Source organism: Lichenostomus cassidix, chromosome 9 (assembly GCF_008360975.1).
Source record: "Lichenostomus cassidix isolate B80296 chromosome 9, HeHo_3.0, whole genome shotgun sequence".
NCBI classification, from domain to species: domain Eukaryota; kingdom Metazoa; phylum Chordata; class Aves; order Passeriformes; family Meliphagidae; genus Lichenostomus; species Lichenostomus cassidix.
In genome coordinates, this window is record NC_139490.1 from 11,631,747 (window position 1) to 11,650,648 (window position 18,902).

Below are 18,902 nucleotides of genomic sequence, written 5' to 3' on the forward strand. Positions count from 1 at the left end.
CCCTGGCTGATGCAGCCAGAGGGTGAAAGAGCCGAGTGAGCTGCAGCCGTTCTTGCCCTGTGTGGGTGCAAACGCACCGAGCCCTTCCTGCCGTGAGCCCGGGCTGTTCCCTGGGCGCTGCCAGGCCCTGTCCCACCGCCCGCAGCCCAGAGCAGCCCGTCGCGGGTGGCACATCCCACTCGTGCTGCCGGCAGCTCCTATGCGTTCTTGTGACAACAGAGGGCACCAGCGGCCCTTGCTAGTGCGGGCTGCGCCCTGCCCGGCTCCCGGGACACGCGGGGCTGCTCCCGGCGCTGGCGGACCCGTGGCAGGAAGGAGCCTGCGAACCAAAGGCGGCCTGCTGGGATGGCTGCTGCCCCAAGGGCTCGGCGGTGCTGCTGGGAGCGCTCGGCGCACACAGTGCTGTCATGGAGCTGCGGGGGAAAGGAGGGCTCACACCCAGGAGGGCACCGGCAGCCTGTCGGAACCCGCAAATGGTCACTCTGCGCCTCCTGCCTGGCGGGGCCCGGCGGGGCCCGGCACTATCATCTGCACCCCGACAGAAGGAGGCTGAAATGTGGAATTTGAGGTTAATCTGCAATGAAATGGGGCAGGTCAGAGGCTGGGCCCGAGCGTCCCCTGCGCTACAGCAGAGTTCAGCCTCGCTGACAGCAGTGTAACGTGTGAGCTCTGCCCCCAGCGAAGCCCGCAGGGACAGCCCTGAGCTAGCTCCGAGCTGCTCCACTCCAGCGCTGCTGCCAGCCTGGGAAGGAGCCTGGAGCAGCCTGGCTCCTGGTGCATGAACTCCCCTGCAAGCCTGAGCTGCTGAGGCTGGGTGGGAGCAGCCCCAGAGCTGCTCCTTTTGGGGGTAACCCCTGTACAGTGGGGGTCAGTCAAGGCATACTCCCTGCTCCATGCAGTAGAAATGGAGCTGCTCCCAGTCTGCTCGGCCCCTGACGTGCAGAGCCTCTCTCCTTCTGCTTACCCACTGTGTTTATCCCTGCTGCAGGTGTGTTCAGCTACAGGATGCCCACAGAGGGATGCCGAGAAGTTGAAGCATTTGTTACTTTCCTGAAGTACAGCTATCTAAGCAGGTAAGCAGCAATCGCTTTTAGTGATAACCCACTGCTTTTGATAATTGTATCACACAGCAAAATAACCAGGGAGTGAAGCAACAAAATACAAGCGCAAGTCCTTCTGTCAAAGAGCCCATCCTGATTTACTGCTGCTGTGAAAACAGAAAAAGGCAGGGATTTTATTCCTGCTTTCTTCCATGCAGCACTGGGACACAGTTCATCTCTGCTCTGGTTTGTGGGGCACTTTCTTTATTTCATCTTAATTTATATGAGGAAGATGAAGGGAGAAGAAGCAATGATGGAGGGGAAAGGGCTTCAAGCAAAGAAACAATGTGTCACACAGTACTGAAAATGCCATCCAACCTAGTGACATTAACTACTTGCAAGAGTAAGAGCTCTTGTTCATATGAACCATAATCTAGTGGTTGTACCAGGGCCTCATCCTCTTCAGTCCTGCAAACTTGATATATCTTGCCTATTGCAGCAGGAATTTTTCCATACCAGAAGATTTACCCACCCAGGCACAGGGCATTAGATGCTCTGTTTATCCACAGCCTAGAAAGATGAAGGTCCCAAGTTTCTTCCACTGCCAGGGGACATGTGAAAGCTTTGAGCACATGCTACAGAGATAAGTAGAGACATATGCTTTATGCCAGGCCAAGATGTTTTTATAAAAAGTTTCTGGCCTTGTCTGGTAAAACATTTAATAACTTTTCTGCCAGCAGCCAAAGGCAGTCAAATATGTAAAAGCAGTAATAAAAGTTCCTGTGTGAGTCGGAGTCCTACAGAAATCCTGCTGAATTTCCCCATGGTAGCCTGCAGGACTAGCAAGAAAAAAATCCCACAGAACTCTGCTGGTATAAAGTACTTTTTAACAAGTCCTTGGAAGTGGCATGGAATGTCCCTGCAAAGGCCCTGAAACCAGATCCCAGGCTATGTGAAGCCTAAACAGAAATTCTGGTATTTTTTTCTTAAATTACAATAGCCTCAAATCTGATTTTACTCCGAGGGAATCACAGAGAGGCCAGCTTCAGTGTGACCTTTAAGTGGCATCTCACTTGCTTGTGGAAGAATGTGCACAAGTGTGTCTTCCTTTAACCTGGAATCCAGCATACTCGGATGTCCATGCCACAGATGGAGCAAAAAGCTGCCCTGCCATGTGCGTGGCCTGGGCTCAACTCTGCTCTCCCTTCCTGCCGAGCTCTGCTCTTGTAGCACTAATGAAGTACCTCTTCTTTCCCTTTCAAAGTCCTCAGGTGATCTCGTTCTGCTTGGAAACTGCAATGAGACCCTGGGCTTTTTTGGAAATGAATCTCATTAAGATCCAAGGCCACAAAAGCTTCTCTGCTAATTCTTCCTGCTGCTAAAGCCCTGTCAGTAACCAGCTCTGGTTTGGCTCTGCTGCGGGCAGCAGTGCTGGGGGCCAGGGGCCAGGCAGGCACAGGTATGTCCCAGGTATGTCATAGCAACTCACTCTGACCCCAGGTTCATGGGCTGGCAGATGCAGGTGTTCACATTCTTGATCTCCTGCTTGGCAGATGATGCTAACAGAGAGGGGAAAGGGGAGTGATGCTGCTGGCACCTGACTGGCAGCATGTGTGCATGGCATCTCTGTTGGTCTCTGATTTTGTTTTACAAATTGCTTCCACACTGCACTTCAGGTCTGGTTTAGAGGCTCTTCTCTGAAGCTGATCTGAGAGCCCTGCTTGGCCTGAATCGCCTCTTCTTGCCCCTAGCCCTTGCCACTTCTCCTCCAGCTAAAAACCTCCTGCGAGCTAACTATGTTTCTTTGGTTTTTCCTGTGCTTTTGATGCTAAAATGGGAAGAAGAATGTAGTTTCCCCACAACAGAACACCAGGAAATGTTTTACTTCAGCTCGGTGGTAAAAAGTGAAGCAATTGGTGGGAAAAGTAAGTTTTTCTCGGAGCTGTTTTGCAGATCCCCACAGACGTGTTATGCCAGTGTGACAAGCATCAGCACAGCATGGAAGACTTCAGCAAAAAGGCTTTGAGCTAAGCAGGATCAGGCTCACACAGACATGGGATGTCTCCATGGCTGCTGGGCAGCTCAGTCTGTGAGCACAGATCCTACCCTAGATGTCCTAATTCCCTGTCCTGTGCTCTGACCATGGCCCTCTCCTTCTCTTGTACTGAAAATCCTCATAGAACCTGCCTGGTTCCCCTTCCCTGCTTCCATGGCCATTTGGTGTGAACATGTGATCTTCAAAACAACCTGCATGCAGGAGGAATCAGCTGCTCTCCTAATTGTCTGTGAGGGCAGCATTTCTCCCTGGGGATGGAACATGGATTTTCTGAGCCTACAGAGAGGGCCCGTGAACCACAGCACAGGTGGTAAAGCCAAGCTGCTCTCCAAGGGAGCTGGGGAAAAGACGGGGGTTTATCACCCAGGGCAGGAGACAGCCTCTCCTTCCTCCTGGCCTTGTCTTGGGCAGAGAGCCCAGCTCCCATAGCCTGCCTGGCAAGCAGCCATCCTCCCAAGGTGTCTGACCTCCAAAAATGTGCCATGGCAGGCTGCTTTGAGCACATAGCAGAGACAGTGAAGTGTCTGGTTACCCACCTCAGCCACCTCCTTCCCCTCCTCTCTGGGGAGGGAGGTCCGCCCTCCTGGGTGTCAGGAGAGATTCTTTCAGGGAGAGTTTGGCAGTGCAGATTTATGAGAAGCCTGTTACGACTCGTTGCAGATTTGGGTAACACTTGGGGAAAATGCTGTCACCAGCTGCATGCCTCTCTCCTTGGAAACTCCAGTGGTTTTGTGTGTTCAGCTCGCTGCCACAATTCAGTACTGCCAGTGGCTGGGGGAGTAGCTGGGTGTCCAGAGCCAGCCCTTCCTGGCAGCATGGGGCTGCCTGCCCACAGCCTGGCTCAGGCTCATTCCCTCAAGGATGGCTGCCATGCCCCAAGGGACTGCAGCCCTTTCGGGTCAGCATGGGTTTGCTGGTCGTGGGTGTGATAGTCAGCAGAGCAGAATACGAAAGCACAGTCCTTCCACCCTCAGATCATCATAGGATCTATTGAGCAATTCAGGGTGTTTACCTCGCAATGATAGTGTAGCCCTGGGCTGTCTCTGAGGTCCTCCCTGGTGCAATGGCTGGCTGTTGCATCAGAACCAACAGTCAGAGCAATGGGGTCATGCTTCCCGGAGGAGACAAGTGCTGATCCAAGCTGTAAAGATTGCATTTGTCTGTTTGCATTTGCATTTTCAGCTGCAGGACAAATGCAAGGGTCCTGGGATGGGCAGAGGGGATTTTAGGCTAAGTAGGACTTCCAGAACAACTCCAAGTTTGTCATCTTCTGGTTAAAATCTTGCAAATCTGTGATGGCACTGCTGGCACCTGCAGTTACTTCTGGATTCACATGTACTTTTCCTGGTGAATCATTAAAGCATACCCTAGCAGGGGTAGCATGAGGCAAAGCTGGGACTTTAGGCAAGGAAAATAACTCTGTTTGCTTGTCAGATGCCTCAGAAGAAGCTGAAGTGATCATAAACAGTGGAGCAACTTGGAAGTGTGCAGCACTGAGAAGACAGCAGGCATCCCACATGCAAGATCTCATTCCTTTATCCTCGACATCCAACCTGGGAGCACCAGCAGGAGCAGCTGGTGGCATGGATGGTTGCACAATTGAGTTGGTCACCTCTTGCTGATGGGATGTACGGATGCTGATGTTTCTTGTGTAGTGGGCAATTCATGTTCCACAGCAGTCTGCAAGGTTGCAATTCATGGGGAACGGGAAAACCTGGGTTTATCTTCAGGGAGAAAACTTCAGGTTTCAAGGCCTTTGGTTTGGTGGAATTACAGGTTCAAATCCTGAGAGAATGAAACAAGGTCTTTCTTCCTCTGAGACAAATGGAGTGTCATGTAGTAAATCGCCAGTGATTCTCTTTGTTAGATGCTGTGTTACTTTGAAAACAGCATCATGACATATTTCAGCTCTCTGCAAAATAAATAACTGCATCATTTGTCAAGAAGGTTTGCTTTCAGAAAGGTTGCCACTCTCTTAAGGCATCAGAGACTCCTGGGAATGAAGGAGATAAGAGGAACACAAGATGCCACTTTTCTTTTCTTCTCTATTTTATTTGACATTTCACTTTCTTTTGCTTATTTGAAAAAGCCCTGATGAGGAGTGATCCTTGGCCATGGTATGTCCCAGCAGACTTGGTGGAGTGTGACAGTGAGGGCCATGTACTGCCTGACTGGCCCCTGAGGAGATGGGGAGCAACAGGCACCCTTGCTTGCCTGCAGCACCCTTGCTGCCTGCAATCACCATCACGCAGGAGGAGGTCTGAGATTGCTCTTCTCCCCACAGCAGCAAACATCACTCATCAAACTCATCCCCAGGTCTCTTGCAGTGGAAGGTACAGCTCCTAAAACACAGCCAAATCAGGCGTCAGGGCTGATGGGCACTGAATAACCATCGTGTTTCTGCCTCCTCAGCTGAAATGACACATCCAGACCATGAATACCTGTTGGAGCATGAGGTCTGGTGCTCCTTTCTCACAGGCCATCACTGCAGAGCAGCATGTTCAGCTCTGCTGCGTGTAGTGGTCAGGCAACACAGGTGTGCTACTCCAACAAGACACGTGTCAAATGCAGACACTGTCACAGAGAAGTTTCTCCTCAAAACTTCTACGGGGAGTGCTATGTGCAAAAAAATCCAGCAAGGCAGAGAAACACTTCTGAAACTTTATATTTCTCTTCTTTTAAATTATCTCCAGTTTTCAACTATTTCCACACACTTATTCTTTGTCAGGACAGGATATAACACACCAGATGAAATGTCAAAAAGCAGCCCCTGTATTCAACATGCTCAACAGTAATTTGCTGTATAGCCTGAGCAACAATATCTTGTTTTGTGCTTGACACAGCAAACATTACTAGTGTCCAGCCAGCACCTCACTAACTTTTTAAAAACAGAAGTATTCCAAGTAGCTTTTTATGTCGTCTATGGGATGCCCTCAGTGCTTTCCAAATGCCTGAGAGTCCTAAGTCCTGGAGAGACCAGGCAGGAATTGGCATCCTCTGTTTACATGTGGGAAAACAGAACTAAAAGAGTTTATGTCTCCCGTTTCCAAACACCATCACTAGCTTTGGGTCTCTGTCTTTCTGGTGCCAAACTGTGAGAGTTTTTAATTTCTGGCATGTGTGCAGAACAAAGAGCAACTGTTCGCTGGTTTAACTGGTTTGACTTGTACACAGCTCTGTTGAAAAGGTACCTTAGTGTGAAGTCTGTGTAGTGCAATGAAGAAGCAGATGTTCCCTCCATCCCCATTGCAACCATCAGGTCTGGATTTTACAAGTGCCCCAGTCGAGACCAACAGTGTTTGCAGTGTCCAGTGCTGCTGAGAGCTAGGCCAGGTGTTAGATCAAATGTCTGGAGCTGAGTGTGTAACATTTTTTCAGATGTGCTTCTCAGTGATTTTTTTCCAGACAGATGCGGGAAGTCTGTGGTAGAGCTGGGAACAGAGCCTGTTCCTGTGCTGTGAGAGGCTGTGCCTCTGACAAGACACAGGCACAGCCCTACAAAGTAAATGTTGTGATTTTATGGCTGGAGTTGAATGGCAACCGACAGTTGCACCAGGGAAATTTTTTTCCTCCAGTCTCTAGATTCACAGGCATTCACTCTGTGGCTAAAGCCTCAGAACCTCTGAAATTCAACAGAAGTAGTTTGGATCTTAATTTTGGGCCAGTTGCACCAGTGCATCTTTGTACTCATATTCCTGTGTGCAGCTCAGTTACAGGATAGCCTTAATGGAGGATAACCAGGCAGGAAGGCTCAGGGAACTGGTGAGATATGGGGAAAAGGACATCATGGGGCAGAATTTAATACCAGCTTGCACAGAAAGTCTTTTACCCTGGGAGATGTCTGTTGACTCCAATAGCATATGGTAAGCTGCTTCCTGAGCTGGACAATGGAGTGAGGACTGGGCTTATGGATGGATGACAGAAGCTGTGGCTCTGCTTGCTTGGTTGAGTTGTCTGAAAGAATCACACATTTCTTTTTTAATCATTAGTTTAGCTTACCTGTGATAGGAAAACTTGTCATATTCTGTGTCTGAGCATGGTGTCCTCTGCTGGTGCCAGCTGCATGGTAAACCCTAAGGGCACTGCTGGCCCTGCCAAGCTTGGGCAATGCCTCACTGGTCCAGGTACAACTGGGCCACACTTGTAAGGGGTGGCCACCCCCTGAGGTGTCAGCTGCACGTGAAGCTCCCTGCTGGTCTGTCTCTCCAGTGTTTGGAAGAGCACAACTCCACAGTGCAGGTTTCTCTGCTCACCTGTTTCCATGAGTTCACACTGAAAGCCTGCTTTCTCAAGACATTCCCTTTTATTTATTTGCCCTGTTTCCATAGGTTGCACCTGCTCTCGAGGATACTACCCATGGATAAACACAGAGAAGGCGGACATTCCAGCAGGTATGTCTGTACTTGTAATAAAATGTGAGGTTCTGGGTGTCTGCTCAGTTCCCCTGTGCTGGGATGTGGTGAGGGTTACCCAGCATCTATCAGCAGAAAGAGCTCTGGTCTTCAGAGCAGTGAGATGGCTTGGGTAGCTGAGTTTTCCAAAAAGACCAGTTGAAACCACATCCCAACCACACCTCTATGTATGGGTCAGGAATGGTGGCTTTTCTTGAGTAAAATTTCAGTCAGGCTCTTTTTTCTTTCTATTTCTGTTTTAGCAAATGCTAAATATTAAGCTGTGATTAGGCAAAAGGTAGTAAGAGGAATTTCAGACTGAAAAGCAGGACTTTTAATTTAGAAGGGAAACTGGGGAATCTTTTGAGCAAAGCTGCTTCCATGAAAAAAGGTCACTGAAGAGCATTCTGGATGAAAGCATTTCAGCCATCTGCCATAAGAAGAAGGTAAAAACCCCTCAGACCCTTCCCACTGTGAAAATGCAGGATTTTCTGCAGTAAAAGGCTGAATCTTTCAACTGTGGTTGAAGTCTCCTTTTTTTTTTTCCTGTTTTTGATGGATATCATCATCATCACTAAAACATTTAAAAGAAAGGAGTTTGGGAAAAACTCTAGCTGATAAAGGGCAGGGAGCAATCGTGGGCTGGCAACAGCCTGGAATCAGTGACCTAATCAGCCATTTTCCTCTCTAATTGCTATGATTCTACAGCTTAAAGAACTACACTCATGTATTTTAGTTGGAACAAGATACTATTATTGAGTAAAGTGCATAATAATTGTGTTTCAGAAGGTGAAATAAACGTCTATCACCAGGCACTTCAATCCATCATTGTACTTTGCTAAATTACCAAAATTGCACTACATTCAATACTAAAATTACTTGTAATAAAGTGATTGCTGAACTGCCACTCACAAAAAGATGTCTAGTACCCACATTTGTTTTCCTAATTGACAATTTTAGGCTTCAATCTAGGGAGGGAGGAGCACCCACAGCCCTCCTTGCAGTTGATAGGAATGGAGGGCACGTAGCTCCTTACAGAGGCAGAATCTTTCAGAATGGGAGGCTCCTGCCTGCATGAAGTACCTCTGATTTCCTGTGGCTTTGAAGTCTTTGGTTAGGTCACTGTACAGATCTATTTCACCTATGTTTACAAAAATATTAGACTTTGATGCAAGCCTTTCTTGTAATGATATACCATTTGTATATATTGCTCTGCAATTTCTTCCCTGGGTATTCATTAATTAATGCCACATTTTGCAGACTGGGATGACTTGACCAAGAATACATAGCACAGAGACACATCCCTTGTCCTGGATCTCCAATGGCACTTTGGGAGATGCCCATGACTTCTGTTACTTCTTTTTCCTGCAGTCTCTCCACCTTGTAGGATTTTAGTTGGCAAAATGCAAAACTCTTCATTTCAGAAGTTGTAACTCTTTGTTTCAGCTCCTGGAGATGACAGTTAGATCAGGCACACCTAGAAGAACATTACTTTTTTTTTTTTTAAGATAGTAGTCCAAAGATGTTCATAAACTCTGTCATTAACTGATGCTGAGCTAAATTCGGTTTTTCTTTTAGATTGTAGCTTATGTATGTGATCACATTTACTCAGGCTAAGCAACATCCTTTTGCAAAGGTGTATAACTAGTTTTTCGTGAGACTGAGGGAACATCTGAGGAAATCCCTGACTTGCTTTCTGAAGCTCAGAACCCTCTTTTCTTTCTCAGGGGCTTTCCCAGCCTTGTTCAGAATGGATCTTTAAGAAATTTAATTGCAACATATTAGAATTACTCTTTGGAAGAGAAACACATACTCCATCCATGAGACACTGAATTTAAGTCCCTGCTGGATGTTTCCATGGCCTCAGCCAAAGGGATGAAACCCTTCTTCTATGGCAGGTGACATAATCTGTAGGGTTTACTGACTCTCTTAATGAAGTATCAAATGCTCTCATAGATATTTTTCAGCTTTTTCTTTACATGAAAGGAGATGTGAATGTCTCCTCCATCAGCAGTCACTATATAACATACATACTGTAAAGTCTATTAAAAAAGTTTCAATAAGCTAAGCAAATATGAGGAATTCTGATGGGAAGGAATTAAAGCAGTCCATTTTTTTTTCTTCCAAAATAAATATGCGAGTTAATCTGAAAAAGTGAAGAGTGCCAAATATTCATCCTATGTGCTAAAGTGACTCATGGCAAAGGTAGACAGTTTTATAGTGCAATTTCTCTACTTGTGTTGGAAATGGATAGCTTCCAAGTGGCACTTACGAAACAATTAGCTGTTCAAGGATAATCAGATTTGTATGAAAATGTAAAGATAAGCGATTTAGCTGTGATCTCAGCTGGAAAGTGACTGAGGGTGGTGGGCCATACTCCACAGTAAAAATCTCCTTTCTCTTACTAAATGGCACTTTTGCTGAAATGTGCTGAATTCAAGCAAGTAAGGGCTCCCTTGACTTTCATTGCTAGGATGACACACGACTGATTTGCATCATTAGAGATCTTTTCTGATGGCTGAACTGCTTTACATATAAATGAGACCTAACCTGAACAGCTGCTCAGCTGGTGGGTGTGAAGGATTTACAGTTCCAGATCAGGTCCCTTGTCACCACCAGTCTCTGAGGGAACTCCACCCCAGACTAATGGGAAACACATCATGTTTCATACTTGCATCCCTGGAGATTGGGCAAGTGCAGAGGCTGGGGGTTCTGATGGCCAAAAAGCATCTTGAAGTCTTTTTATATTTTAAAGTGAAAATACTCATTTTTCAGTCTTGCCCTGTCCCTTGAAATTATCATGCATATGGTGGGGGAGTGAAGGTGGACATGGATAGTGCTGACAGCATGACAAAAGCTCATTCTGCATCCTCAGCTGCTGTCTGTGGCCTCTCCACAGAGCTCTTCTGCTACTTCCACAATCTGGTCATCCCCAAATTGCCTAAGGTCGAGGCAGCCAGTGGAGAACTGTCTCTAACAGCCCATGGGTTTTATTCCATTGAGGTGCTTGTCCTAGTGCTCCTGTTCACTGGACCTCTGTTGTTGACTGTGTATTTCTCCTTAAAATGTACTCTCTCAGCTCTGCCTTTGGAAATGCATTTTGTGGAGAAAGTGGCAGAAAATGAGATTACAGCTTCCTGATTCCAACCTCACCTGAGCTGTATGGGAAGGCCCCTTAGGAAATCTGTTTCTGTGCTGTTTTCAGTTTAGTTTCCTAATCCACAGAAGCCTGGCTAAGACTAGTAGGCAGCCAAGTCTTGAGTAATTATTCATCTGCCTGAACCCTCCCTAAAGATTTGCCTGTCTATGGAGCAAACCACATTATCAAGGACATTGTTAACGGTGTGTCAGACATAAGAGATGCTCTCAGCCCCAGGAGATTCAGAGAGTTTTGAGACAGTTTGGATCTTTGGCCAAAGCACCTGGGAGGAGTATATCTTTAGAGCAGAGCTGGTGGTGACCTCAGATTCAAGGACTAGAGAATATCTGCTCCCTGTTTCATGTCAGACGTATCACTGCCAATGTAGGATTCAGAAAAATTAAATTTAGAGGGTTTCCAAGAAAGCATTTGTAGATTCAGGTGTACAAACCCATGAAAGTGTTTGGTCTCCTGGTGATGTTCACACATGGACACAAAACATCTTGATCTTAAAAGAATGCTTTAACACTGCTTATTCTTCCACTGAAGCTGGCAGAACAGGGAATGAGCACTGTGACCTTATTAGCTATGCAATAAATCCTTTATGATATGAAGGCACCTGGCAACTCTGCAGTGAGTGTTAAATATAGAGACAGTGATGGCAAAATCCTTCAAATACTACTTATTGTGGATGCAGAACTCAACCTGTTATAAACACATCCTCCTTCCCTGAGTGTGGTTGGTTTTATCTCCAGGTTAAGAGTGTTGAGATCCCATATGGAAGAGGAAGCTGTTCGGCTTTAAGAGCTTTGTTTACTTACATAAGGCCTAACAAACATGGTTGTTAAAGCCCCCTAGGAGGTCTTTCTTATGAAGCTGGGAGCTATTGGATTAGGCAAATGAGAGCCAGAGATTTGCCTAATAGCTTGACAGGCCATGAGGGATTAGACTCTTGTGGGCTGGTGTAAACTTGTGGGACAGAGATGCTGTGGCGTGGGTCTCTTCTTAGCCATGGATAAATGCCTTGTCAATGTGGGTTAATCTTGTTTGCCTTGTCTTCCATAATGCTGCATTGCAGGACACAACCTCTGTCAATTTAATCACTGTTGGAATGGAATTGTAGGCTTTTGTTTCATGTACGCACCTCCTCCCTAATGCAGCACTTTCAGCATCACAGGGGTCAGTGATTAACGACAATTTTCAGCTCACTTTGGTTCAAACTCCTGAAATAGTTGTTCCTTTGGGACCAAAGGTTCAATTGTCACTGGATGAATGCAGGTCCATCTGGAGAGACTCCACTGCTCCCCACTCCTTTTTCAAATACTGGTCTCCCATGTCTCTCCCTACCAAAATAACCAAGATCCCCTTCCCCTGAGCTAGGATTCTCCCTTGTCATTATGCTGTGCTCAAGGCAGCAGCCCAGCACTGGAATGGCACTCTCTGACACGTTTCATTTGATTGAAAGTGAGAGTCAGTGGTGACTGTCCTCAAAGGGAAGAGGGTAGTTTCCAGTGGGACTGAGGTGCCAAGTGTTAAGGGAGTCTAAAGAAAGTGGGCATGGGACTCCTCTGCTCCCAGGTCCCTTTACCTTGATAAGGTAGAGGGCTGTGAATGTGCACGGTTTATGAAGCATCATGGCTTTTCCAGTTCCTCTCACGTCTGATCCTGACCAACCTAGACAAGAGCTGCTACCTCTGCTGGGCTAATTTGCTCCCAGAACACAGGCCATGTTTTTCTCACTATGATGTACAGTCCATCTCATCCAGCTCACACTTTTTAGATGTCTTCACATATCCTTACTCCCTATCTTCCCTTGTCCTTCCTACAAGTACACCACAAGCCCAGCAGTGCTGGATCCAGCACAGGAGCTGGGGTTCAAACACCTGCAGCTGCTGTGGGCACACAGCTCTGAGTTTTGCTTAATGAGTACTTGTCAGAGCTAAGGAAGCCAGGAAAATTCACTGCAGGCTTCCCCGAGTCTGGAGGCAGCCTCCCCCACAGTCCATTAGCATCTGCAAGACACTGGAGGGGACAGTGCAGGTGGGAGGAAGAGCTCACACCAGCCCCTTTTGGGCCACAATGGGCGGCATCTTGCTCAGTTGTGCAAATTGCTTGTGCAATCTGGGGGGCCATAAGCCCAAACCGCTCCTTTGAAAGCCCAGCCCAGCCCCTCCTGCCCCCCCTGAGCCCTGTGCCCAGGCAGTGGCAGAGCTGCAGGCAGTGGGGGCAGATGGGGACAGGTGTCAGTGATGCTGGAGTACCAGGTGACAGCTTCCCATGGCATTGACAGGGGAAAGGGCTGCCTTGTGTACATGTGCTAATGGCAGTCACTGGGCTCAACAACTGCAGAGATGGTGCTGTGAGAAAGTGCCTCAGGTCTTGTCCTTGACACCTTCACTTGCCCAGCAGGGAACAGATGCAGACACCAAAAGAGTTGTGAATACAGACCTTGCAGGCTGGTCCTTTTCTGACACATCTTCAAGACAGCATCGAGTTTTCCTGAGAGGATGGAAGGGGCTGCCGGGCAGTGAAGTGGTAGCAGCAAGACCCTCATCGCTTGCACCCAGCGTGGTCAGTTGTGCCACTCACAGGGCACTGGGCACAGATGTCCCAACATGCCACCTCCCATCCACTTCTCTGTGTCCTCCTTACCTAACAGGGAGTGGGAAGTTTTCGACTGCCATGTGAGCTCTTAGGAGGGGATGCGTAATGGGGGATTTCTCCCATGTTCCACAGAACTCTGTTGCCACCCTGGCTCTGCTCTTCCCACACTGCAACACCCAGCCCCAGGCAAGATTGTGACTGTGAACCAAAAGGTGGCCAGCACAGAGCCCAAAACACACCAGGGCATCCACGATAAAATCTTAGAAGAGCCTGTGCCAGCTTCTAAATTGTCTGTGGAGTGGGACCTGGCAGAAGGAAGCACAACCTGCTTTCATGGAGACGACACGTGTTTGGGATTGAAGCAGTGAGGGGTGAAGTTCACTCTGCATATGCTTTCACCGCCTGCACTGCTTTGTGCTCCAACTTAGTCATGGCTGGCCCAGGCGAGTGTCTTGGGAGAACACAGCTGGGAGGACAGGGCTGTACTGGTTGATATTAGCTCTGCTTGAGGCTGAGAGGCAGCATCTGGTTTGGATCTCCCCGACTACTGCTGTGCTCTGGCTGCAGATTGAGATATGAGCTAGGAGAGCCCGAAGCTGTGCCCTGCCACAGCCTGGCTCAGCACAGCTCTGGAGGCGCAGGGTGGTCTAATGCACTTTATTACTGCTCCTTATTATCAGGCTCCACTAATGAATTCCACTAATGCACAAAACCCTGCATGACAAAGCAGCCCTTGATCTTCTTCCACACCCTCACTTCCAACTGCTGTAAGGCTTCCAGCTGTAGCTGAGACAGGGACAGGCAGCACAGCCCAGCAGGTGCTAAAATGTGTATAATCCTGAAGGGAGTTAACTGAGCCTGGATGCTTCCTCTCCCAGGATTTCACTGCTGGTTCTTGCACAGGGAGGAAAATTTGGCTTTCACCAGGCCAGAAGCTATCTTGCATTTTGGCCTGGAGCTCATTTCAATCATTCTCTGGCAGTGGCTCCTGCTTTGCAAGGCAGTCCCAGGAGATTACTGGGTTGGGGCAAAGAGGGCAATTGCTATTTAATGAATGAAGCTGGGCATATCATCCACGGTCCTGCAGCCATCATTCCTCAAACACAAAGGTTCTGCCACCCTTCCTTCCCTAAGCACGGGATCCTCAAGGAGCAGAGCTTTTGTAATAAACTGACCCTCAGGGAAAAGGAGAAGGAAGGAGAGGGCTCCTGCTGCCCTGGACATGGTGCAGGCAACCCAGGGCAATATCACTAAGAGACATCATTGTTTTTTCATTCTGAGTGCTAAGCTATATAAACAGAATAAAATATCATGCAGAGGACTGCTTACATATTGCCTGTGACTTTTATATATCTTAATTTAAGAGTTTGCAAATTACACTCCTTTTGCCTAGCCAGCAGCTATTGAGCGCCCAGAAGGAAGTTCTTTGGCCACTTCTGTCTGTACTGTCCAACTGTCTGTAGAAGAAATACCCTGGGAAAAGAACCTGTCACATTGTCCATCATGGCATACAGTGGGATCTTACCTCTTGCTGTGCCTTTGGAGACCACTTTGTTCTCCTATTCCTTTCCTTTAACTGGCTCTGTCTTTACTCATTGGAGGCCTTGTACTTAGACAAGATCCAGATTTTGCATAATAAAAGGGCTCCCTAATAGCTGGCAGTGCATCCTGCTGCTCCCTGTCTCCTGTTGTTGAAAATTAAACAGATGTAAAATTAGGAGCTGAATCTCTCTGCATCTGGGTGTCCTTGTCCATAGCTGGAGATGAGAGATTAAGATGTGAGCTTTTCCCAGGAAAACCAAATAAAGACTTCAAGAAATTATAATCCTTAACAAACCTTTCTCCAAAGAATTTTGCTTTAAATGCTTTAAATCCCACTGGTCATGTACATTTTTGCTCATAGCTTTCTTTGCTTCTCTTGACTGCACACTCCAGTGAAATCCCACATCCTTTACTAAGAAATGCTTTTGAATGCTCCATTCCCACCTACTCTTTTGGACCCCTAAGGGAGACAGATGAACAGAAGGGAAGGTTTACTGCAAGCAGAAAAGAAGTCAGCAATTTTCCTTCACCACAGGAGACTTCACACAGCTCAGCATCTGCAGGCCCTAGTGCTGTATTGCCTTGAGTAACTCACGTTCCTGGGCATGGTTTCCAGGCACAACCAACTCCTGGTCCATACCAATGCACACTAATATTTTCTTGGCATGCCCTACTCTATCTCTTTACAACAGGCTCACAATTGCTTGCCTTCATCACAGGGTGACAATCACATTAAAAAAGAAAATACATAGAAAATCAATTTAATTTGTCTCCTGGCCTAGCAGCAGACCTTTTTCAGTGAATGGTCAGAACTTGTGTTTAAAAGCTCATTGCAAAAAACAGTATCCATGGCTGATTGAGCTCACAGAGTTGGGAAACCTTGAGATCTGTAAGTGGAGAAGGAGCCCCATTAATTCCTGTCTAGACTGGCTTCTGAGCCCAGGTTCCAGAGATGAAAGGACACTTTATTAAGACAGGACATAAATCCACCCTGCCAACAAGTCCACACTCCTCTGGATTATTTACACCTCTCTCCCTCCCTCTGGTCATTGCCTGTCCCTATATAATCTACATTAAAGTCCTGACAGGATTAAAGCAACATGTCTTACACTTTAAATATCAGGCTCTCTGTGCTTTCATTTCCACCATGTCACAAAAAAAGACTTCATGTTTTTACAGATAGACTGAAAATAAAAAAGTAAGGAAAGGAGCTTGATGTTATGACTGAGAGATAAAATGTGCACTCGGGAGATTTTATTGTGAATGTGGCCTTTGCTGCACCTACAGCTCCCCTCCCTGCTGTGTCTGGCACTGTGTGTCACTAAGGGCCAGCCAGGGGCTGTATGAATGGAGCCATCTGGGCTCTGAGCATCACCTTTTGGATGAGGGGCGACTGCCTGGGGTCAGACTACAGCCCCTGCCTTATGCAGCACTGTCCTCCCTGGCAGGGCTGTGCTCAGCTGCCAGGGCTGGGGACTGAGGGGTTGTGGAGGGCATGGGCAGTTTCGGGTGAAGGCTCTGAGGAGGACAGGCTATTTTCCTTCAGCGATTGTACAAATTTTCATTGCTCTTGAGGTTTACTCCTTTATTTTCTGACATTGGAGAGTTCCTATAGTTGTCTGTGGGTTTTCTGGTGTTTATGGAAAGAGCTGCATGACTGTATGAGAGTAGTAGATCCTGTCATCTCATGTTTGCATGAGCTTCTCCACCTTCCCTTGCAGCCAAAGAATGGGGAGCAAACAGTGCTACGGAAAAGAGCTTCAAAAGGACTTTGGCACAAATATATTTTTAGGCTGAGTATGTAATATGTTCATTCACTGCAACCCCTGGCTCATTTCTGTTGCAGGTCCTGTTCAGCCATAGGACTGAGGGGTGCAGTGAGGGCACTACTGAGGTGGGTGCTTTGCACTGAAATGAAAGCCAGGAAAAGTGTTTATGGCTACAGGCAGCAGAATTTCTGGATGATGTGGAAGAGCTGCAGCCTGCAAGGTGACATCCAGGCACTACTGCAGGACTGGAGCTGGAGCTTCCCAGGAATGTGTGTCCCCAGCAGCAGGGCAGATCAATCCTTTGGCAGAGTGACTAATACCTTGGATTAATTTGTTTGAAAGAACAGATGAGTTCATGAGCACACTCTGATGCAGGACTACCTTCCTGTGGCAGGCCCTGTGCGTTTGCAGTGTCACTTGGTACATCCAGAGTGATAACAGCCTGCGATGATAGAGCTGCACAGTGCCCAGAGCCGTGTGACTCCAGACGTGCTGCAGATTTCAGCACGCTGTAGCCACGGCAGGCTGAGGCAATGACGAGTGCTGTTGAAAGGACACTCTGAACTTCTGTGCCACTGACAGAGCTCTCCTCAGTGTTATAGTCTGCTTGGATCTGTGTTGGAGCTGACTGCAGTGCTTCCAATCCTTTTGTATGCATTTGCTGTTGCCTTTTTATCAAATGAGCTTACTGGCATGGTCAGTTTGAAGTCATTAGCAAATGTTTATCTAAAGTGAGTTTGAAACCTATAAAAAAAGACCATTTGAAGTGTTTCCAAGATTTCCATTCATTTGGCCAAAGAAATCATGACACCTGGGTTACATGTCCAATCCTACATACCCAGGCTACTCCAATTCTGAATATCAAATGTTTGCATTGAGCTTGAAAGACTGTTTCTAAACCAAGGCTCAATCAGACTACAGAAATATTTCAAATAGATAAACAAAAATAAATTAATAGCTGTTCACATACCTGAAGAAAAACATCACTGAGCATATTATTCAGCAGCTTTCTTATTTACTTTTTTCAGCAGCATTAAAGGTCAGTGTCAATCTCCCAATTAAACACCCAGCTCTGGCTCTCCGTGTGCTGCAGCAGTTGGCAGAGTAAATACCTTGAGTTTTGCCTTTTTGACTTTATTGTTTATTGTTAGATATTTGGGACCTCAGTAAACTATCATTCTTAAACACCTTCTATCCTATCTAATCGATTTCTCTGAGCTGAAAGAGCACAGTAATAATCCCCACATCCTTTTTGCTCACACAGAAAAATTCCCTGTGCCTTGTCATCTTTTTCATTCCCAGGTTTGTGTCAGGATGAGCAGAGGGCTCCAGAGCTCCAGGATGCAATAGAGCACAAGCCTGAATAGGACAAGAGCCTTATTGAGCCTGCCCCAGCTAGGAGCCTGCCCCCCCAGTGCCCGCCGGGCACCAGGCAGCATCCTCTGTGTGGGGAGAGCACGTGGCAGCTGCTGGATGCAGGGATGGGGCATGCTGCGTTTGTGTTAAGGATGGAGCTGGAGCAATAGGCTTTTGTGTAGCAGAAATAGACCACAGAGTCCCAGAATTACTTCCCACTGGCTTTCCTTCGGTTCATCAGTTTCAGTAGCTCAGTGGGTAGAATCAGCCAGAAGCCATCTGTTAGTCTGGCCTGGGAGAGGAGGCAGAGTGGAGAGAAAAGTCTCTAGAAATAGCAGACTTTTTTGCCATTTTATGGAGCATATTTTCACATTCCCACTAGTTTAAACTCACCAGGAATTCTAGCAGGAAAAGGCTCAGTTTCATGTTATCCTCTTGCTCTTCCAGCTTTTTTTACAGAGATCCTTGAAACAAAATTGAAAGCCAGTATATATGTGTACAGAGTAAGTCACAGCATACCTACATGGCTTTAACCTGACTAACAGTGTCACAGATCTGTGCTGTAGGCAGTGCTGTGATGGCCATGTGTGTGAAAACACTGGATCACTTCAAATTGGGAACTGCTCTTAGTGGGCTTGTGACTGTGGCACAGAGCTCCCAAAATGCAAGGACAGATGACTCAGGAGGACCTTCATGTGCCCCTGATGGTATCTGAGCTAGAGAGCTCGACAGCATCACTGACTGTCCCTGCATCTCCACATAGTCCTGCAGTCAGTTTCACTGCAGACATGCTCTGTGTAACACTCTGGAACTCTTGTTACCAAGCATGAAGAACAGAGGTTCTTCTTTCTAAATACTCCAAAACATCCTCACATAAGGGCAGCAGATGGAGCACAGGAATTAAAAGCTTCCCCCAAACCTCCATCCACTGATGTTCCACCATTTTGGTTTGTTTAGGATTTTTTTTTTGCATATACCTAGAATCACCTCTCCTTTCTGCAGCGC

The 18,902-nt window shown here is 47.1% G+C and overlaps 1 long non-coding RNA gene across 2 annotated transcripts; it reads left to right on the forward strand.

The window, feature by feature from the left end:
• The first annotated feature begins 292 nt into the window (after window positions 1-292).
• LOC146433279 (uncharacterized) lies at window positions 293-8,541 on the forward strand. 2 transcript variants are annotated; one of them, XR_014854033.1, is made up of 4 exons: window positions 293-476; window positions 989-1,073; window positions 7,425-7,487; window positions 7,751-8,541. It is a non-coding gene; the product is annotated as an uncharacterized LOC146433279 (long non-coding RNA). The 2 variants fall into 2 exon arrangements; XR_014854034.1 differs by lacking the exon at window positions 293-476 and adding an exon at window positions 511-847.
• The last annotated feature ends 10,361 nt before the right edge of the window (window positions 8,542-18,902 follow it).